General features: G+C 33.8%; 1 pseudogene; it reads left to right on the top strand.

The window, feature by feature from the left end:
• Positions 1-7427: 7427 nt before the first annotated feature.
• On the top strand, positions 7428-8799 carry LOC143578199 (sphingolipid delta(4)-desaturase DES1-like; annotated as a pseudogene).
• The last annotated feature ends 15299 nt before the right edge of the window (positions 8800-24098 follow it).

Below are 24098 nucleotides of genomic sequence, written 5' to 3'. Positions count from 1 at the left end.
AATGGGTTCTTTAAGTGAGTTTAAGACCGCGTATTTGGTATTGAACATCCAAATGGCTGGTAATGAGTAACGCGTGACTCCGACATGTGTAACATACAATAATGATCAATTTAAATGGAGATGATCTATCAATATTCAATACTCGTCCAGTGAGTCCTGACCTAATGTTATTTATTAAATTGTCTTATAATTTATTAAAACAAAAACACAGATAATAATGATTAATAATTGAAACAATAATTAGATTTTTAAACACATGCACATGATGATGTGTTGAGGTATGATTCTGATAAACCATAGAAGGGGGCCCTAGTTGATCTGGCTAAGGCATTTTATTCATGATTGGACAAAGTGACCAGTGGCAACAAGCAATGAGTGGTTACTATTGTGTGAATGAGACAAAAAAGAAATATAGAGCGGCACCGATGACTTTTTGACTTTTTAATAGGTTAATATAAAAACACCGAAGTAATCTATACTACTAAATAAATAAAACTTTCATTACGCCACGTGTCATCCATTTACAACATTATTAGTCTCACATTCCGGCCTCCCACCACACTCCATTTAGAAAACCGTTTAAAATCCTTACCCGACTCGATTTACATCTACTAACCTGTAACCACCGCTGATTCGCCGTCATTCATACAAACCCTAAATCATCCTTACCGAAATCTATTCTCTCTTTCTCTTCTCTTCAATCCTGCAATTCCTATCATAGCTTCATATTATCATCCATGTCTCAACGATCCGGCCACCGTATTCTTCTTAGTCGATCACATTCGGCCATCGTATACTTCTTATTCAATCAGATCCGGCCACCATATTCTTCTTATTCTATCAGATCTGGCCACCGTATTCTTATGTTTCGATCAAATCTAGCACCGTATTCTTCAATTCCAATCAGAAAACAGTTTTGTTAAACCTTGCTATGGCGGTTAGGTACACAATTCGTTCTTAATTCATTCTTTCTATGTGTTTTACAAACTTTTTGATGTTTAGGCTTGGGGATGTATATCATGTATACTACTTCTGTTGGGGTTTATTGATCAATTAAATATGTTATCTTATACTATAAGTTTAGCTGATTTTAATTATTGTGTTTCCAAATATGAAATTATAGTTACAAATATCGATTTTTTTTGTCTACGTGCCTATAACTCATCAAGTGTTCTACCATTAACCTTTGGTTATATTGGTATAAACACCAACTTTGTAGAATTACCTTGCTTTAATAACTTTGATACTGATAGGAATGCCATCACCATTTTAGATGCATTTGGGTCTGGAAAAAGTATAGTAGGTAATTAAATCAATTGAGTATAAATTATTTGTACTATCTCCTTTTTTTATTTTTGCACTTAACTTATATATAAATAGTTTAAATATATTTTTTGGAGACTATATTATTTGCAATATGGGTTTAGCCACTGCACTAGCATCACTCGATGTAGAAGCTTCATTTGCTGGAAAAACATTTGGATAAGTTGGATAGGTTTTACCATTGGTGGCTTCTGGTTTGGTAGTTATTATGGGATTAAATCTTGAGATAATTACTCATAGTATATTAGTATGAGTTTAATCTATTTTATGCCTTGAACAAGATTGGAAGAATTAATGTTGTAGTTTGCCTTGAACAAGATTGAAAGAATTAATGTTGCAGTTCATTATGAAAAAGTGATATATGTTTATATGTTGCATATGTATGTAAAAAGTAACTGTACATTGTATTATATCGTAGTTTTTCTATTTAAAATTAGGACTGTTTTTTAAAATGCCATATTATAAAGTTTCATGTTTTGGCTAATTTTGCAGGTAATAGAGCTACAAGTGCCTTCTTTATTTGGCTTATATTTGTGAGATATAATCGGACAACCAAACATACCACTAATTTCTTAGGCATCCAAGCTTATTTGGGCGGTCTTACATTTCCTTTAGATGCATCGCCTTGCAGAGTTGAAGTACACACGTGTTAGCCACCATACTTGGGTATGTTGTAGCTTCCAAGTTATTATTGTATGATACTAACTTACTGTTAGATATAATGATAAAAATGAAAGACTGATGACCCTTTTTACTTGCAACATGATCCGTTGTTAGGTTGCAGCTTATTATTGATTTACATAATTGGCTATGTTGCCTTTTTTCTGGAGCATTGCAGGCATTATTAAAGAAACTTTTAGAGATAATATATAACCCAAATCGAGCTATAACTGGGCCAGGTAATTTTATTTCTCAAAGACTCATTCACAACAAATATATATATATATATATATATATATATATATATGTATTTTATCTAATATAGTTAATCAACCTTAACACACTTGCATATCTATTTGATGTTTGTTTTCGTAATTATTAAATAAATGTTCTTTTTCACATACATGCATATAAAAAGTTTGTGATTATGTTGATTACCTGAAGGATTTTTGTACAATTTTGTGTTCATATGATACCTATTTGATGTTCTTTTTCGTAATTTTAAAGAAAATGTTTTTGTACAATTTTTTATCATATAATTTTAGCCATATAGGCACTCACATATACTGCATGTTTAAAGCTTATATATTATTTGTAATATAAGTATGTGTTTATGGTTACAGGTACAATAAAATGTTTGATAATCAACTAATTTGAGGATATCGGGTGCCAGATTGTACTTGGAAATCTGACCTAATAGATGAACAAAAGCCCAGGAGAGTCACTATCAAAGTTGTTTGTATTTAACACAGTCGGTTTTCAGTCATGGACAGTTGTATGTGACACTATCAAGAGTCAAGAGCAGAGACGAAGTCAAATTTTTAATATTGGATGCAGATGGTAAACTTACAAATTATTAATATTGTGATTTATGTTTAACTTCGTCAAATTTGATTGTAACTTAATTACGTCCGTAGTTACTGTAATTTACCACTTTTTGTATTTTTTTACTCACTAGATGAATAACTGTATCATCTATCTTGTGTTCGATCATATAATATTTTACATGTTCTATGATAAATGTGTTACTATTTTTTTTAACTACAATGTATGTTTCTACTTTTTATATTTAATACCCAAAATTTTTTTATGATATTTCAAATGTTTTTAGACTTGCAAATTTAAATTTGTTAAACCCGTGATGCACACGGGTACCTAACCTAGTTTTTTAATAAAAACACCTTTCAACCCAATCTTCGTGATACATCAGTTTGTCTAAGAGGAACTTTTCATTGATATGAAACTAATGTGCCTAATTACCCATTTTCAACTTGGTAAGGCATGAATGGACTCGCATGTATGGGTCCTAAAACATCGGGTTTTGGTCTGATTAGGATGGTATTTCTACAATATGAGGTATATATATAAAATAAAAATCAAATATCATTTTATGAAGTTTCGCTTAGTTTGAGAGGTAATAAGGTATTATTATATAATTATTTTTAATATTACGTATTTCCTATACAATTTTATGGACTTTTGTATAGCAAAACTAGATTGATCGGCTTTGTCTAGTTTTTTAAATATTAAAAGCCTTTAATATACGAAATTTGGATCAAGTAGTTTTCCAAGAAAATAGAAATTGATGTTTGATTTTCTATATTAACGTTATTCGATATACGGAATGGAAGCCACGCAACATGTCGGTACCACATCCCGCATAGGGGGCATCACGTTATGTATGGGAGAATGGTGTTCCTGTGTTTCTCCCGCCTCGATTCTTCATCTCAATCTTCTTTGATACAATTTCAATACAATTTGGCTATCCCACTCAGATGTTGAAGTTACGATACCTAGAGGTGGGAATAATATTTTCTCATGATACCACATCTACCTTGCTTGCTTTCATTTTCTATAGCTCCGTCCACCCAAGGGGTATTTTTGATATTACGTAAACCAGATGGGCTTTATTGTGCCAAACATGTGAGCTGTCATGTATTAATTCTAAGTCGAGATGTGACTTTAGCTTTTGTTTGTGGACGTTGCATTTTCATTTTATTTTTAATTTGTAACATAACAAACTTTTAGGGGGTATTTTTGACATTCCATAAACCATATGGGCTTTATTGGGGCAACATGTGAGCTGTGTGTAATTCTGGATTCGACATTCGAGATGTGACTTTAGCTTTCTTTTAGTCGTTGACATGACATGTTCATCCTCACACTAAGTACTATAAAATAGACATGTTTTATAATTTTAAAACACATGATTTAAAGAAAACATAATTATTACAACTTTATATTTTAGAAGGCTTTGGTTAGCCACACACCCTTTGACCTATTCACACACCCTAAGAAACCATATGATCGTATAGCTCCTATACGATCGTATAAGAATGCAGCTTTTGTCAGATTTTCGCAGGTTTTGTCTGTTGTCCAGACTTTCCATACGATAGTATGGATACTATACGATCGTATAACTTTTTTTTTAACAAATATGCAACTTGTGAGTTTTGAGTTTTAACAAAGGGTATAGCATGTGTTAACTACCCATTTATTATTCAGAACTGTTGGTATAACTATTTTAAGAAATTATAACTTTAAAAGGCTTAAACTTTTGTAAAGTATAACTAGTTGGTTGTCTTCTTCGTTCGGCGCGAGACCCGTATATTAAAACCGGTAGAATATTATATCACGTCCGGAATATTGTGTCGTATCAAATAATAAACTGAATAATATATCACGTCGGAATATTGTATCGTGTCGTTGCGTAAAGCGAGGGTAATACGTACGGGATATTATATAATATATTATGCAGAATTCATGTCCAAGTATATCACGTTTATTGTATCGTGTCGTTGCATAAAACGAGGGTAATACGTACGGGATATTATATCATATATTATGCAGAATTCATGTCCAAGTATATCACGTTTGGTTTTAACATGCACGGCTATCTTAATCAAATTTGGTTTTTGTTTTTATTTTGTTTCCATACGATCGTATGGGAGTCATACTATCGTATGACTCACAGTCAAATTCCGTACACTGCGCGTGCAGATGTACTTTTGTCCCATACGATCGTATAGGTCCTATACGATCGTATATAGGGTGTGTGAGTTTTTAAAAGGGGTGTATGAATAACATGACCCTAGAAGAATCATAGTTCTACCTTTTGACTAATCGCTAAATATCATGTTTGAACTTTAGAAATGTTAGTTAGGGTAATATATGAAAGTTAATCCACTAGGGTATCTGGGGTCGACATTGTGCGGGTGGGTTGGCAACACCGATGCCGACCCCCTGGGTATGGCAACCGGTTCAAGTTTTCGGCTTGGTGAACCCAATGTGGTTTGTGAGATGAAATTTGACGACGGTCATATGACCGTTTGATTAATAAGAAGAAAAATATACATATTTTAACCCTATATTAACAAACTCCTTTCCAAAATTTTTACACCAAATATACACTCTCTTCTCTTATATTTCTATCATATTTTTACATTGTTCTCCAAACACATCACTCTATGGAACAATCAAATCTCCTTCCCACACCGAGAATTGGGAGAAGGCCACGACCATTTAGCTGTGACGTTGGCAAAGGTCTGGGTCCATGTTTTTGAAAACTTGGACCCTAAAAACCAACGAATGTTGGGTTTTTGGCAACGAGTTTCTAATTATTTGATGCAAGAGATAGTAGCATGCGTCAAACAAAATATGCCAATAGCTTTATATAAAAACCGGGGGATCTTCCTAATTGTAGCGATAGGCATTAACCACATAGACAGAAAACCATGATTAGTTTCACATTATTCATGATCAAATAGTGAAAATGTAGCATACTTGATAAGCGATTCTTGTTCTTTTCTTGCAGTGATATAACCATATTGAACCGTCACGTTGTTGGTCTACACTTTCTGGTTTAATATTTGCTGTAAAAGAATTGGATTAAGTTGGTGGAGTATTTGAGAACAATTTGAATGTATAAGAATTTTAACTTCTCTATTCTTAAGTGAAGTTGGGCTTAATTGATGAAATCCATGGTTGTGAATATGTTATGGTTTTAATCAAGTAGAATACTTTAATGTAAAGAATTTTTACTATGATAAAATCAAGTTGGGTTTAAATGTTTAATTGATTAACTAGGCTGTGACAAAATCAAGTTATGCTTAATTGTATTCTCCATGTAATGTTTTTAATCAAGTTGTATAGGTGCATACTATGTGTTTGTGGGTGGATGGGGCTGGGCTAGAGGTGCAAAAAACCGGTTTTTGACTCAATCCAGTTTGGGCTCTATACTGGTCCGGGTTGGTCAAACGATGGTCAAAACCGGTTGACCCAAACTGGTTCGGTTCAGAAACCGGTTTGAGAGATGAAAAATCCGGACTGAACCTAATTGGTTAGGGTCGGGCTGAAACCTGGTTTCTGATTTTAATTTTTTCAGTTATATAATTTTTGGGCTTGCAGACTGCAGTGGGCTTTTCATTTTTTTAAATGTATTTCTTGGGCCGGTTGGGCCTGTGAGTGCAGCCTGCACTACAGTGGGCTACATTTACACTAATTGATCACGAATGAACTAGACGAAACTGTGACAGTTGATTGAACCTTTGATATCATTAGTTGGACCGCTTTTCCCGTTTAAAAAACACTAGATAAGATATGTTCATTGCCCATGTTAAGTTGATTCTCTTTATGTCGATGCCGACTGAATTTGACGCAGGTTTACTCATTTATGTTTATGATTTAGTGCTCATACCATGCCAACCGTAACTCGGTGTGGTACACCAATGCTGACCACGCCGACTTGCAGCCATGCTTGTTTACCAACCGTATGTTTCTTTTTTATAATATCTTAATTTTAAGTTAAGCTTTTTGATACGTGATATTATTATATAATTTTGAACGTTCACTAATTTTTTTTTGTGTTTCGTGCCGGTATGGTATATTTTAAAAAATCGTTAACTTTAAAAAAAAGGAAAGATGTTGCCGGTACCGTATTTGTTTTTCTAATACGTCACTTTTTCTTTATTATAAGATATACGACTGTTTACAGAATAATTTTTCTAATTTAGTATCGGTGTCGTAACGAATCTAACCCATATCAACGGGATGCATGTTAATGCAGCGCTGCGTCACGGCATTACAAAACTAGTTATCTAATTTAGGTTATAGTTGCCAAGATTAAAGACACACCATGATTTTATAGTCACTTTTTTAGGTGTTGTGTTTCATTTTAAAAAGTTTGAAACAATACTTGTGGACCTCTTTCTTTACCCTTTTTTGCTAAAGATGACAACTGAGATGATCGTACACAAAACAAGTAATTAAATTTGACACGATAGTACACACAAAATAGGTAACACCAACAAGATGAAATTATTTACTGGTCGGATTGGGGCCTTTAAATTATTTCAAGCTAATTAATTTTGTTTAAAATCTAGTTAATCTTCTGAGTTCTAACCCAATTTTTTTTCCCTTAAAACACAACTCAAATCAGGAGGATGACTGTCTAAGAGATCATGGTGGCCAAAAACACAAGTAAACCCCTGGCGGCCGATGAGTTTTTGTGGTCATATTCCGATGAACCACATGCTTCTCGTCGTCGTGAGATCCTGTCACGTTACCCCCAAATCAGACAACTCTTTGGTACTGATCCCTGGTCACTCCTCAAGGTATTAATCCCCATTCTTCATGAGTTATCTATAACTTAATATGAAGTCTTTTATATATATGTACACACACACTCACACACACAATCTTCATGCTATTTAAATTTAAAGTCAACAGTTGTTTTTACTTATTTTAACTAAAGCGTAATTTACACCGACCGAGTGTCGTTTTTGTAGGTCACTCTAGTTGTTTTGCTCCAACTAAGGACCGCCGTGTACCTTCACATGTCAAGGTGGGCAAAGATACTCATGGTTGCATATTTTTTTGGATCTTTTCTCAATCACAATCTTTTCTTAGCTATTCATGAACTAAGTCACAATCTTGCATTTTCTAACCCAATTCACAACCGTTTCCTTGGCATCTTTGCTAATCTCCCTATCGTCGTACCAATGTCCGTCACCTTCCAAAAATACCACCTTGAGCACCATCGTTACCAAGGAGTCGACGGAATGGGCATTGACATCCCTACGCTCATGGAGGCACGTCTAGTAACAAATGCCGCAACAAAATGCATATGGGTACTCTTCCAACTCTTCTTTTACGCGATTAAACCCTTGTTCGTCAACCCTAAACACCCCGGAAAATGGGAATTCATCAACTTTACTATCCAAATAGTGTTCGATGCATATTTTGTCTAGTTTTGGGGATGGAGATCTTTAAGTTACTTGATTCTTTCCACGTTTGTCGGAGGTGGAATACACCCAATTGCGGGCCATTTCATCTCTGAACACTATGTATTCAACAAGAAAGAAGGCCAAGAAACGTATTCATATTATGGTCCACTAAATATAGTGTCATGGCATGTTGGGTACCATAATGAACACCATGATTTTCCACGAATCCCGGGTAGTAAGCTTCATAAACTAAGGGAAATAGCGCCTGAATGCTATGAAAATTTAGAGTCTTATAACTCTTGGAGCCAAGTGATATACTCTTACATTGCAGACAAGTCTATGGGTCCATTTAGCAGGATGAAGAGAAAAGTCTCAACAAAGAACTCATAGGAATCTTGCATTATTGTGAAGCGTCTCTCAGTGAAGAGCTTTATGTTTCTAATGTGAGTTTATCTATATCTCATGTATAATATAGAAGTAGAGTGCATCTTAAGTTTTAAGTCTTACAAAAAATAATGTTACACGTACAACACACAACGTGTGTCTTTTTTTTAACCATTATCCACAATACCATTTAGTTCAAGAAAAGTAGTTACAATATTAACCCTCTACTTTACATAATTTTTGTTAATCACGGTCTCACAAACACAAAAGGGGTTGTTCTTATGTTGATCACAACACACAACCGATCAATCACCCTCTATAGATGAAACAAAACAATAATCATTTAACTTAAACTCGGTCATTTTTGTAGTAAAGGATATTAGACTTTATATTTTTAGATACGTACACCAAGCATTTTAAGTGATAATATGTATATAATTAAGCTCAAATGTGGTCATTTAATATATCTGCATACATAACCAAACAAGAATATCAGACTCTGGGTGCAAGATTCAAATATCTAATTAAGCATGAGAAAAGTAAATATATGATATTTCAATGCTGACAAAAGTAAATGAAACGTCATGCCACGTATGTTGTTGTAGTCTTGTAGAACTGGGTCAAGAATTAGAGCTCGTGTGATATATAATCTAAGCGAGGCTACTACAGGTTAACAAAACTAAGGTTGAAACCACGTACCATAATTTTAACCACATCACGACATGTCATATATATTGGTTTAAGGTTACTATTAGCTATGTAAACTAGTAGTGCACTGCTATCCCACAAACACACCTCAACTGTGGCTCTTCCCGCAAACGAGAGTCCTCACCTTTCACGCATTACTAAGTCTATTAGAAAATTTGTCAACTACTAATTTTCCAATTACACACCCTATTCATATTAATTAGCCACCACCATCAAACCTAAGTAGATGAAAGGAAGCTCGATCCCTCTTCATTGATAAACCATATATATCTCATAATTCATCTTATTATATGTAAAATGTTTATAGCTTTCAAGTGTAATTTATAATCTTTTTTTTATCGAACTGTATATTATAATCTTAACAATAATATGTATTTAAGTAATATAATATTATTTAATTAAATTCAAATAAAATAATGTGTTAAGTGAATGATGAATTTAAACCACTTGGGCTAGCTCAAGTGGCCAGCCAAACGATGGGTGAGAGCTTGATGCCGGTTGGCCTCTCAAATTCGAATCTTGATGGCGACACGAGTTTTCTATTAGAGTGTTCCTTCCCAGAGAGCTTGCTCTTGTGGGCGGACAACTCCTGTCAAGTGGCAGGGGCTCGAAATTTTCTCGTGAAACGCCTAGCCAAACTCGGATGCCAAGCGTGAGCCCGGTTAAGACAACATAGTCTTGGCCCGAGTGGGGCGGTTGGGGCTCTCTCCGAGAGTTGTTGCTGATTATTCAACCATTATGAAAGTCACCGTTCAAAAAAAAAAAGAAATGATGAATTTAACTTATAATATTTTTATAAGTAATATATATTATATTTACACTTATGATTTTTTTTAGGAAACCAACATAATAGTTGATAAATAGAAAAAAAAAATCTTCCAATCTGAGTGTAATACTTCAATTTGCAAAGCGCTTGTTACTCGAATCCAATTCCTGCAAAAAGTAATATTGAGAAGCTTCAATCATTCAATGGTGTCACGTATTATAAACAGTAACCCTAAACAAATAATGATAACATTAGTAGAAAAGTAGTTGTCAAATATTACGAAGGAATGTCTACTCTCCGACCAGCGGACATTCTTGTGTTTGGATGGGCCGGGGGAAGCATGCTTGTGTGGACCTTGCTGGGGTGTCCCCTCTTGTCGTGCTTAGGGACACCGGGTTTGTTGCTAGGCAGGCCGTGTTAAAGACAGAAGCAGGAAAAATTGCTAAGCACGAGAAGGCGTGTGTGGAGAATCAACACGCCTTCATTCTTTTTGCTTTTGATACATTTAGGTCTCTTGCTCCCGATGCTGCTACGTTTCTAAAAAGAGTTCAACGGGGTGCACAGTAACTCAACGACACCAAAGAACAATAATTTTATTTTCAGTAGGATCGGTTTTGCCATTCAAAAGGGGGGTGACGGCGCATCTTGTTGCCCGCTTACCTGCCTCTTTATTGCAATTGGATCCTTTTATTTGAAATGGTATACCATCAATCGGTCAAAAAAATTAATCATTTGACAATAACGGTATATATATATCCACTTTCCAATATCAACAATAAACATGGTTAAGGTTGTGTTAGTTTTTGCTTATAAAGTCTGCAAGGAGCCTATGTCTGCGCCCGCAAACATAAGCTCTTGAAGACTGTCTTAAAAAATAAGTTTTTTTCACCATCTTCACACTTCTTCATACTTCTTAACATCATACCAAGTACCAACACCTAATGTCCAACACCATCACCACCCACCGTCCGCCTCCACCACCACCACCATCCACCGTCCGCCGCCACCACCACCCACCACCATCGTCCGCAACCACCACCACCGTCCACCACCACCACCACCGTCCACCAACACCACCCACCACCACCGTCAACCACTCACCACCACCACCGTTAACCACCCACCACCACCACCACCCCCGTCGCCCACAACCACCATCCACTACCACCACCATCCACCATCACTACCCACCGTCCGTCGCCACCACCACCCGCCACCACCCACCGTCCGCCGCCACAACCATCCACCACCCACCACCACCGTTCATCACCCCACCTCCCACTGTCGGCCACCATCACGATCCACCACCCACCACCACTATCGTTTATCACCCACTTCCATAGTTCGTACACCACTACCAATTATTTTAGCAGTCTACAAATGTTAAATGACTTTTATCTACTGTAGTATATATGATAGGTAACTACTTTTCAGCTTATGCAGACGATATCCAGTTTATAAAACACACAGTATTATATTTTCATATTGCAGACCTTCAGACCACATCTTCAGTTGCAGATATTAAATAAGATGAAATTAGGTTGCAGACAATTTTTGTGTTAAAAAACAAACATCACCTTAAATGAAGCTAAAAAATCATAAAAAAGATGAGTGTCGCATTCAAAGTTTATTTCAAACTAGACATTCGGATTGATTATTTAATTCAGTGTTGAAAAAACACCATAGCCAATTCTTGAAATAACATAAACAAACCTTATTATGACGATCAAAACCAAGGGAGCCTTTGTCTTGTTAGCATAAACATCCTTGGCTTAATGATATTGACATTAATCCTGAAACATATATACGTGTTGTTAATTTCTGCATTAATTAAATTAAACTAAGTTCATTGTCTAATTACAAAGAAAGTAAAAAAAATTGACAAAAAGCAAATCTGTTCGAATAAATAGTCAATAGAGGTTCTGCGGTACAATAAACAGAATTTCAAATAATTGAGATACAAAACTAAATGTGAATCAAGGCACTTTTGGTTGTGTATGTTTTACTATTGTTGCACCCTAATTAAAAACCACATGGGTTTAGGTTTATATGAAGTGTCTCATATCCAATTAAGTCCTACATACGTAGTTGAAGTAAATCAATATAAATAATATTGCTATATAATGTCAACAGTAATGATATTATACACAACCAAATATTAGTCACTTACACATGCCAGGTAGGCGTAAGCAAATGAACATTGCATTATTTAGGACTTGCATAGTAAGAATAAATATATAGTAATATATATTTATATAGGACTATTATAATCATTTATATTATAATAGATAAAAATTATTAATATACTTTATTATATATTAGTTTGGTAATTATTAACGGATCATATTACCCTTACTTGCTAATAAGGGGTTTCCCCTGGGTTATATAGAGAAAATAATAACATCAAAACTTACCAACCCACCTCTCATCTCCTCATTTATATGTTTAAAAAAATGAAAAGAAAATCAAAGTGATCACAAGATCATTGGCGCAGCCATCCCAATCTGGGTGATCTTTGTTAAGGGATGAACCACTCGAGGTAGTGTTCTCGGGGCCGAGCCCTTCTGAGCCGAACCTGGAGACACTCGGACCAACCTTAAAAATCATTTTTAACTTAAGTTTGACCTTTTTTTTAATTATATGATAATGTCACATTTGCGCTTCTTTGACTACCCATATATTATGACATGATTGACATGCACCTATTTAAACATAAGTACATTTTTGGATAAATGTATATCATTTCTAACTTTGTATTATGTGGTGAAATAATTAAAATCAATCAATAATTAAAAATTAAAATAAAAAATCGTATCAAATTCAAAAATTCATCAAAACACGATAAGTTACCTATTGATTTATCCAATTGATTTAAATTTGGGTCCATATCATTATAAAATCAGCATAACTTTATATTTTTCACAACTTAGTTTTGGCATACTAAAGTTTGTAAACATGTAAAACAACACGAAAAATCACCTTACCTTTTCATCATTTCTTCGCATGTACCCGCAGTAGCATTCAAGTAATGCCCTTTGATTTCACCTATATAACTATAGTCTCACAATTGTCTCGAAAGCAAAAGAGATAAACACATGATGTAGTTTTCTCGTGTTTAGAAACTTTGTCCAATTCTACCTTCAACACTGCTTGGCCTTGATGATGCCGGAAACGATGAATTGAAGTTTCCTGCGGTGTTTATTGGTGAACAAATGTTCGGTTTATTGGATGAGGTGACGGCGACACATATTCTGGTGAACTGGTGATGTAGATGTTGTGCTTTAATAAAAAACAAGTAAATTATTTATATTCTTAAATACTTATAACTAGTATGAGTAAGTAATGTCGTTTTCACAGGGAATCAATAAAAAGTGCTAATCAAATTCATAATTTATGAAATATTAAACTAAGTGGACAGACGATGTCAAGCGGTTTGAAAGCGAAAACAATTTTACTTTGATTTGTAAACAATTATGAGGAAATAAGCAATCTCCAGGTTTCAGGTTGTGAAGCAAGTTGGACAAATAATAAAACCTATTTGGAAATTTCTTTGTTTGAATCAATAAGCAAAAGACTAAATATTTGGCTCTACTGATTATCAAAACTTAATCCGAACAACTGGCACAACTGAATAATAATCTAATTGATTACCAGTTTTAGGTATTGATGAATAAAATCAATGCTATGGTTAATGATAAACGGGTCAATGACGATAAGAACTTAATCCTAAATGTCGAAAATCTCAAACCAATAAACTGATGCAATCTTAAGCATTCAATTACAAAAAACTGTTTAAGCACCCAAACAAATGTAAAGATTCAACTAACCGAATGATTAACCAAATCCAAATCCAATATTAAGTTTCAAAATACTAAAAAGTCTGACCATAAACACATCCCTACACCCGGAGATGGTCACAGAAGCTTTAGCCTAGCATAAGCATCTTGGAAATCTTGATTCTTGGTTCAGATGATGAGAGCATGGATGCTTGTGGTGATTGGTAGGTGTTAGGATGGTGGAGAACGGCCCCCAAAATCGCCCAAGGATGTTAGGGTATGAAGAATTATCGAAATAGGGTTTAACCCGACTTAAAATGGAAGAAAACAAGCCCAAAACACACTTCTCGTCAGACCTCAGATCACCGTAGCCTACGACAGGGTCGTAGACTACGACCTTCATCCTCTTCCTTACGGCTCCGATTATTCCTTTTTCATACCCTTCTAGTCGAGAAATCCAAAATTCATACATTATGGGTTTCGTAACTCATTTTCTAGCCCCGGATATCCCGTTTTACTTTAAATGCGCACAAATCACTTATGGATACCCCCGATTGTTTCCTTTTTGCCCATAACATAATTCCTTGCCATCCTAAGTGCTCAAAATTTGTTCCTTTAAGCTTCGAGCACTTGTAAACATAAAAACCACTCAAAGTACTCGTGTTCGATACATATAAAGAAGTAAAATACACGAGATTACACACTATAAACACATGTTTTCAACCACACATCAATTGGTGCATGTTCTTAAACAAGCCGGTGCTTTATGGCTTTGATATTATTATTTCAGTTTTTTTAGAAGTGTTTTTTCTTTTAATTAAATTTAGTTCATGTTGATTAAGTTTATAGAATTTAAGCATATTTAATGATCGCGTTTAAAGTAGTAATTTTCCAATTTATTGCGTAATTTTATAATAGAATTGAACTGGTTAATTATTCATGAAATGATAGAATAAAAATATGCTCAAATACAAGAGGAGGCAAAGCATGTTAATTTGGCCCTTTTTGACTCTACAATACTCATTCTTGGTGTTGGTTGTTAGCATGGATCAATTCTTTCTTTTACTAAAAACAATAAGAAATGTGTTATAGAAGAGACACATTAGTAATTTGTTTTTTTATGTATTTATTATACTAGAAAAGAAGCCTACGCTTCGCGGTGGGTATGAAATACGACTACATTATTGCGTTTAGCATATGTGTGTGTATAGTAGTATTAGAGAAACCCGTGCATTGCGACATGCACATGATGGGCATTCAGTGGCAACAATTTGGTTCGTTATGGTAATAACAATATCTCTAAATTTTCAACAAACAAACTAAACGGTCAATTGAGGGTAACCACAGCCACATGATGGGCATTCGGTGGCAACAATTTGGTTCGTTATGGTAATAACTATATCTCTAAATTTTCAACAAACAAACTAAAACGGAAAATTTTTTAGAAATAGGAAAAATTAAATGGTTGAAATGGTTTATAGGAGAGAGAAAATATTTTTGGGTTTCTAGGTGTTCCGCCATTTTAAATGGCGGAACTCGCAATGGTTGCAGAGGGTGTCAGAAGTTATCTGGTGAGCTGGATGTTTTTCGGGTGTTCCGCCATTTCAAATGGCGAAAGTGACATTTTTTCCATGTGTTCCGCCATTTCAAATGGCGGAACCCCACTTTTATCCTTTTATAGCCTAACCCTATATATTTGTTTCACTTCCGTCATTTGAATAGTAATATTCCTGACATATGACACAGACTTGACAAGACTTTTCTCTCTCCTTTTAACCATACTATTCACTTTCGCTATTTCAAATGACGGAAATGAATAATACTGACATGTGACATACACTGAAAAGACTTGTCTCTATCTTTTGACTATAAATAATGATATTTATTATAATAAAATATTTATTACTTCTATTATATAAAGTAAACAAATTAATAAAGAAATTAGAAAAATAAATTATCTATGAAATATTTAAATTATACTTTTTAAATTAGTCATGATATTTATTATAAAATATTAATTATACCTTTTTAATTACTTATAAAATAAAAACTAAAACAATATTAAAAAAAGCTTTGGTTCTATAGTTATCAGAAAAAATTAAAAGAAAAGTAAAGTATTAAAATTTAACTATTTTTTTCTTTAAAAAAAATATTTGTTGTATTTTTCTTTAGTACTTTGGTTTTTTAATTGGTTTTCTTTTAGTATTTGTCGTAGTTTTCTTTAAAAAGTTTATATCTTTTGTTTTAAAAAAACTTTGGCTTTAATACTTTTATTTTTTCTGATAAAACCAAAGTTTTTTAACATTTTTTTAGTTTTTATTTTATAAGTAATTAAAAAAGTATAATTTAAATATTAAATATCATAAGTAATTTGAAAAGTATAACTTAAATATTTCATATATAATTTATTTTTTCAATTTCTTTCTTAATTTATTTACTTTATATAATAAAAGTAATAAATATTTTATTATAATAAATATCATTATTTATGGTCAAAAGGTAGAGACAAGTCTTTTCAGTGTATGTCACATGTCAGTACTATTCACTTCCGTCATTTGAAATGACGGAAGTGAATAGTATGATCAAAAGGAGAGAGAAAGTCTTATCAAGTCTGTGTCATATGTCAGGAATATTACTATTTACTTCCGACATTTCAAATGACAGAAGTGAAACAAATGTATAGAGTTAGACTATAAAAGGATAAAAGGATAAAAGTGGGGTTCTCATGGAAAAAATGTCACTTCCGCCATTTGAAATGGCGGAACACCTGAAAAACATCCAGCTCACCAGACAACTTCTGACACGCTTTGCAACCATTGTGAGTTCCGCCATTTGAAATGGCGGAACACTTAAAAATATTTTCTCTCTCCTATAAACCATTTCAACTATTTAATTTTTCCTATTTCTAAAAATTTTTCACTAAAACGGTGAGTTAGACCACAACCATACATAAAAATGATAAATTATCTAATCTTTTTTATGTTTTGCCGCCGACTTTTTTACATTTTCTTTTACGTTTTCTTCCCATATTATTATTTTTCTTTTTTATGTTTTCCTTTGTTTTTTTTCCCTTTTTAGCTGTTTTTTTTACGTTAAAGGCTAGGATGTTTTCTGAAACAAACCACACATGGCACATAAAAAAGAAACAGGTGTTAATTGCAAGTTTGCTTCATGACTAAATGTTCAAGGCAATTTTCTACATAATACATAATACACATTCACAACATGCCCCTGCATAAGTTTGCTAGGACACAACAAAATTTTGGCCGGTAGCATTTCTGGCACGTTATGATACACATTTATATAGCAAAACTTATATTCGGTATAATTTAGGATACTATACAAACTTGCATAACATTAGCCAAGAAAACTAAAATTAAACAATGCGTATTTAAGTTTTTTTTAACTCAACGAACATAATTGATACAAAAGATTGTGTTGATAGTTTAATTCACAAAAGTGCTCTTGTTTTTGTTCATCCCAACAATGATCGTATAGAAAGTTGTCTTTTCGACTCGTGGCTTGAAACTTAGCTCGGTTAGTCTTCCCCACAACTACTACATTTGATCAATCTTATGAAGGCCACGACTGTAAAGAGGTGCAAAAACCGGTATATTTGATGTAACATAAAGAGGTGCAAAAACCGGTAGAAAACTCAAAACCGATTTGGGTTGAAACCGGTTCGGAACCAGTTTACGATCGGTTTCCGGTTCGAGTTGAAACCATTTCTTGAATAAGTTACCATCGGATTTGGTTCGGAATTGACCGGTTTCAATCCCACGCATTCAATCGGTTCCAAACCGGTTCGGGTTCGGTTCGATTTTCGGGTCGGTTAACCGGTTAATGCAGCAACCTAGAACTAAAATGTGCAACCAAATTTCAGTTTTGCACTATGACCAGATAAGTTGAGCATGTGATCTAAACATAATAGGAACTAAATTTGTAATACCAAATTATCCTAAGAGAACAGAGCATATATATAATATAAACATTCATAACTAACAAAATAAGTGCACATATTGAAGAGTTACATTGAGAGTACAAAACCTTATTTAAAATGCATGAAACATTTCAACTATTGAGTGTTAAAAAGAAAGAAAAAGTAAAACTCCAACTTTAAAAGTATTTCTTCAGCTTTTCGTAAAGTGTTAACAGGTATCTCAAATTGTGTATCATATTAAATTTTAGAGAAATCTTGGAGTGTCATAATACCCGGCTTCTTCATCAGCATCTTTGTAGTGTTCCTTCACCAAATCTTGTTTAATATTCAGAAGAGCCTCCGATAATTTTTGTAAGACTTTAGCCAAGTAAAACTTATGTCGGGTTCAGGCCGATACGATCCCAAAAATTTGACACGACCCAAACCCAAAAAATTGTGTTATACACATGAATTCAAGCATAAAACACATATTCACGATCCATTCGACCCAAAAGTTTGCTAGTATATTATTTTAGTACACCATGCTATAAAAAACAGGGGATATTAGAGGTGTAAATAGATATAGATATATCTTGCTGACTAAACACACATGAAAATAGAAAGAAATGCTTACTATATACATATGCTTATATATGCCTGTTTTAGGCCTCACAAACATACCTCACCAGAAATGGACTTGAATATCCTCCCACATGATCTATTTTTTCACCGAATGTTTCTTGGCAGCCTAATAAAAAAAACAAAGATTTAAGAAGTCACGAGTTTAAAAGCAACACTAAAGAATTACAAAGAATTTTTTTTTAATAATGATATCCAATAATGAATAAAGTAAAAGGAATAAAACGGGCATGCATATAGAATCATGCTCATGTTCAATGATAATAGTAAAACTCCTCTTGTACTATAGACATGTGTATATGTATCTCATGTGCACAAAGATAAGCTCGAGCTCAGCTCACAACTGACTTTGAGACATTGTAGCAAGCAACAAGTTGCTGCGTGTAGTTGTATATGACTCCAGTAACACACCAGCTATCGTTGACTCCGGATGAGTCATGCCAGTCTCTTTAACAGTAATTTAACAGTTAAATTGCTTTCATTAAGATATTTAGGGCTACCAATTTGAAATTGCAAGAATTTGTTATCATCACAGTTTCGACAAAAGATAATTTGTATCAGATGCAGCCTTTCTTGCAGGAAACCAAAATAATAAAATTCACATAACCACAACTTAAGCCAATGTATTTTTTTTTAAAGGTGTCACTATATAAACCTTATTCACAAGTGCAGATATAAGTAATTTTTACCCATATATTAAAAAAAGGCCAACTATAGGCTGGAAGTTTATAAACATTCTCCCATATCCATACGGATCAGTCGTTATAAAGATGACGGTTACTAAACAACAACTCAAAAGCTCTAAATGGCAAAATAATACTATAAAAATATTGAACGCCAAGTAAATTTTTGTGGGTTTTCATGAAAAAGACACATGAAGTGCATCACCCAAAGCCACCCACACTTTGAACTATATATAGCGTATCATAACAAGTTAACCTATAATGGATGTTTCATTTGAATATATCCAGAAAAGAAAATGAACCTTTACCATTAACTCCTTACATGACGCCATTCACCAACACACCTAGTAATTACTTTTAGCCCAAACACCATGTCTGCAATAAGAGGATATTTATTTCATTTCAATTTAAAACTGAAATCCAAAAAAATATTGGTCCATTCCGATTTAATGATAAACATAAACTGACAAATTACCATACAAATTCAAGTATAAATAACAATAAGTCTAGTCATTAAGATTAATACCAAGCCCAACTCCTAATTATCCCAGTTACAATATATAGAATAGAGAATTAAATATAAATCCTCCTTTTTTTAGCTAGGATTAGAAATCCTTGACCGAACCAAAAGTAATATTTTTCTAAAACAAACCATTGTGACCAAAACTCGTACCAACAGATAAGAACCAACTTGTCCCGTCCCTTTTGACAGTTATAAAAGAAAATATGCAACAATTTTGACCCGTTTACTTATAAATGGGTCAACGTTCTAATACATCTTTTTGCTAATGGGTCAAACGGGTTGATAAAATACATGTTGTTTTGTATTTGCATGATTTGCCACATCAATCACAAAAACAAAGTCGTGTAGGATTATATGATAGAAATCATTAAATTCTGATGAACTGGAACGGAGTGATGATATACCCCATAGAAAACATATAATACAAATTAAATAATTGGATTGCATCAGTGAAATGGTTTGATTAATTTCACAAAATGCATAGAAACAAAAGATGTGGCAATTAAATACTGAAATCCAAAAAATTATTAATGATGCTTGATTGTAAGGTATGGTGATTGGAACGATTTTCGTTATAAATAACCCTAATTAAACCTCGCCGGAGAGAGCATGTGGGTCGCCGAGATAGTATGGAACGTTGCGTGAGATGAAGTGAATTAAATTTAACGGCGTGTCCATATTTAATACGTAAACGACGACTTAAAATGGTTAAATTACCATATTGTCCATCTAAAATGCTTTTATATGTAATAATATAGATAATATAGTTATAGATATATAATATCTCGTACGTTATTAGTATATTATTTTGTTAGGAATTATATGTCGCTATAATTATAAGTTGATATAGAAAGTGTTACAAAGATGTTGAATGTTGAACCAATGTGTTGGTTAATTGTTTTGAAAGAAATGGTATATTGATCCAATATATTTGTCAAACCTTTAAATAGCTAGCTAGTGGTCTTACAAGTAACAAGATGTTAAAATTAGGAAAATGGGAAAATAATAAGAGGTCTTAATTTGTTTAAAAAGGAAAATGGGAAAATAATGAGGATACTAGGTAGATTACCCGGAGCGTTGCGACAGACTGATGGTATTAGCACACATACAACTTATGATATAAAAAGAAACGTTTTAAAAGGATGCATACTCGATCCGTAAAACACGCGTGATGTGACAGCAAGTTAACATGAATTTGACCGATATTGGGTTACGACACCAGAACAAAACCCAATAAACCAAATATTTGAAATAGTAATGTTTTTGTTTTTTGGTTACATATTTCTTTTAAAACATTTAATAAACGATCAGTAAAACTTGTTGGAGCGGGGAGTTGACTCCTTGGACGGTTTCGGTTACATTGAGATTTATAAGCGACCAAAAAAACATGCAAAAACCTGCGCAAAAAACTTTCTAATACATCAAACAAGTGCAAAAATTAACGCAGCAAAATGGGTTAGAACCTGCGCAACCAACAAGTAAGAAGCAAGCTAAGTGCTTAGTCAAATTCTTCAAACCACGAGACTAACTTAAAAAGATTCTAATCTTATTTTATTAAACAGCATTTGTGGCACCGACATGTTGCTTTTTATCTTAGTATATAATGATTTATAAGACGAGACACATTTTCCCGTCTATATATATAATGTCTCCCTTCCACAAGGAAACACACACACACACACACACAAACTCTTAACATTTCCAGTCTATACACATTAACTCTTAACAATTTCCAGTCCTACCGTGCACTCCTTCATTCATCCTAAATTCTCAATCACCATGGTTGATGCTAGTCAAATGGACATGCCTCTATCGGAACATGAGCATGCACGCCAAGACGCTCGATATTCTTCAACTCCGACTTTTCACAACACCAGCAGTAGACAATGTTCAAGTTCTTGTAATAAACTTTTCCATGCCACAACACTAACACCAGCAGTTCACAAAATCAAAATCAAATATTCTCCAGACCCTCCAAATAATAGAGCCCAATAACAATATCCCTCACATCACCCAACTCATTCCTGGCCCAACTACTCCTACCCAACCCAACCCCGTTGGGCTTCTTCACCGTATAGATGACAGTCCGAAGCCATCAAGACGAACGACCAGCGGTACATGGACACGAGTGCTACAACTCACATCACCAGTGACCAAGATTAACTAAGATCCTGAAGTGTATGATGTAAGCACATAAACGAACGACATATCAACATTTGTAAGTACACTTAACTCCTCAAACCCTTTAGCTAGTGCAGAAGCCCCTAAAGCACCACCATAATTTTCACGACAATTATACATGTGTTTTGAGTTACAAAACAACAAAAGAAAACTATATTCCATTCTAAATAAAACGGGTAAGAGTCGGTTGGTGTTATTTTTCAAGTGGATCAGAATGGGTGAGTGTTATTTTTCACCCTAACCGTGGACGGGGACATCAACATGAGAATGTAACGACTACTTTTAATTTATATTAAACTTTGCCTTTAATTCAGATAATGGTAGATTTCATTTTCTTGAATCCCCATGAATAGGAAAAACGACATCTGATGTCCCGTCCATGGAACGAGTGAAGTACTAGTTATTGCCCAATTGATGTTTCTTATGCCTAATTCACAATGTAATATAGTTTTCTTTTGTTGTTTTGTAACTCAAAACACATGTATAATTGTAGTGGAAATTATGGTGGTGCTTTAGGGGCTTCTGCACTAGCTAAAGGGTTTGAGGAGTTAAGTGTACCTACAAATGTTGATATGTCGTTACATCACACACTTCAAAATCTTGTGTGAATTAACTAAATAGGCCATACTTAATAGTTAATACATCTTAATGCATACGATGGCTCTAAGGAAACATACCATCATCAACAGCTGATGTCGTCGTACCAAAGTCAGTTGGGTGTAATGCCCCTAGTGATAATTATAATACCAAATAAGTTTGACCTTTCATATAAACAAGAAACGATTAGTGAATTATGATTCCATGAAACAAATTAAAATATGCATCTATTATTACCAAATATATTATATATATTAGAGAGTTTACAACTCTTGAAACACAAAGTACAACTAAGTGAATAGATTTATACAAGTTAGTAATACTTAAAATGTGCATATTGGTGTAGTTTTCACATATATGTATAAGAATATATATATATATATATATATATGATTGATTTCTTTTGAGAACCGTTTTGAGTTTTAAGAACTCGAAAGAACTCAACGCAACAACTTTTTTTTTTGATTTTTTTTACACGTGTAATACGTAAGTGTAAGTAATGTACAAAAATTTACCGTAATTTTTTACACACCGAATCGACTTTTTACACATGTGTAACTGAAGTTTAAACTTGTGTAATCAATATAAATCTTTATTCTCTCTCCTGATTCTTTTTTTATTCAAATTTAATCTCAGCCACATATTCTAACTCATTTAATTAAATGTGTGGCCAAAATTGAGTTCTTAAAAGTTCTTACAACTCATCATGGTTCTCAAAATAACCCTCCTCTATATATATATATATGTATATATATATATATTGTATTACTAGCAATGAATGTGGTAAAGCTACAAAAGATGGCTGGTGATGTTCACACTGGTTGAAAGGGTAGCATTAGAAGGTTGTTTTTAGTTGTATTACACAGTACGTTTGCTATCATTATCATGCATCAATTTGTTATATGAAACACAATTTTTGTTTTGTCCAATTATGCAACCCGGTTACAAGCAAACACATAGTCTGATTACCGACTAAAACTGACCCGTTATTTGGAGTAGGTGGGGTATGTGACCGGGCTCCGTCATTTGGAGGAGCTGGAGAATATTGGTTTTGATTTTGTGGACTGCTTATGTTAATGTTGTGGTTTGGAAGTTTACTACAATAATTTGAATGTTGTCTATTGTTGGTGTTGTGAACAGCCGAAGATGATGAAGCATTCCGGGGGTTTTGGCACGATGGAGGCATGTCCATTTGAAGAGCATCTGCCATGGTGATCAAGGATTTAGGATGAATATTGAAGGAGTGCAATGTAGAATTGGAATTTGTTAGTTTGTGAGTGTATAGACTGTAAATTGTTAAGGATTTGTGTGTATGTGTGTGTGTTTCCTTGTGGAAGTGAGACATTATATATATACAGACCGGAAAACGCGTCTCGTCTTATAACATTTCCCATTTTCCTATTTTAACATCTTGTTACTTGTAAGACCTCTAGCTAGCTATTTAAAAGGTTGACAAACATATCGGTTCAACATACCCTTTCTTTCAAAACAATTAACCAACACATCGGTTCAAATTCAACATCTTTGTAACACTTTCTATATCAACTTATAATTATAGCAACACATAATTCTTAACAAAATTATATATACTAATAACGTATGAAGTATTATATATAATAAATACACTAGACGGGTGTCCGCGCGATGCGACGGGAAACAAAAATCATAGTAATCATGTAACAATTGTGGAGGTTCAAGGTTCGTTTGAAACTTGA

This window comes from Bidens hawaiensis, unplaced genomic scaffold (assembly GCF_021521415.1).
Source record: "Bidens hawaiensis isolate Kalapana, Puna unplaced genomic scaffold, B.hawaiensis_p1.1 tig00029060_1, whole genome shotgun sequence".
NCBI lineage: Eukaryota > Viridiplantae > Streptophyta > Magnoliopsida > Asterales > Asteraceae > Bidens > Bidens hawaiensis.
The sequence above is the reverse complement of the archived record's forward strand: the minus strand, read 5'-3'. Positions and strand labels throughout refer to the sequence as shown.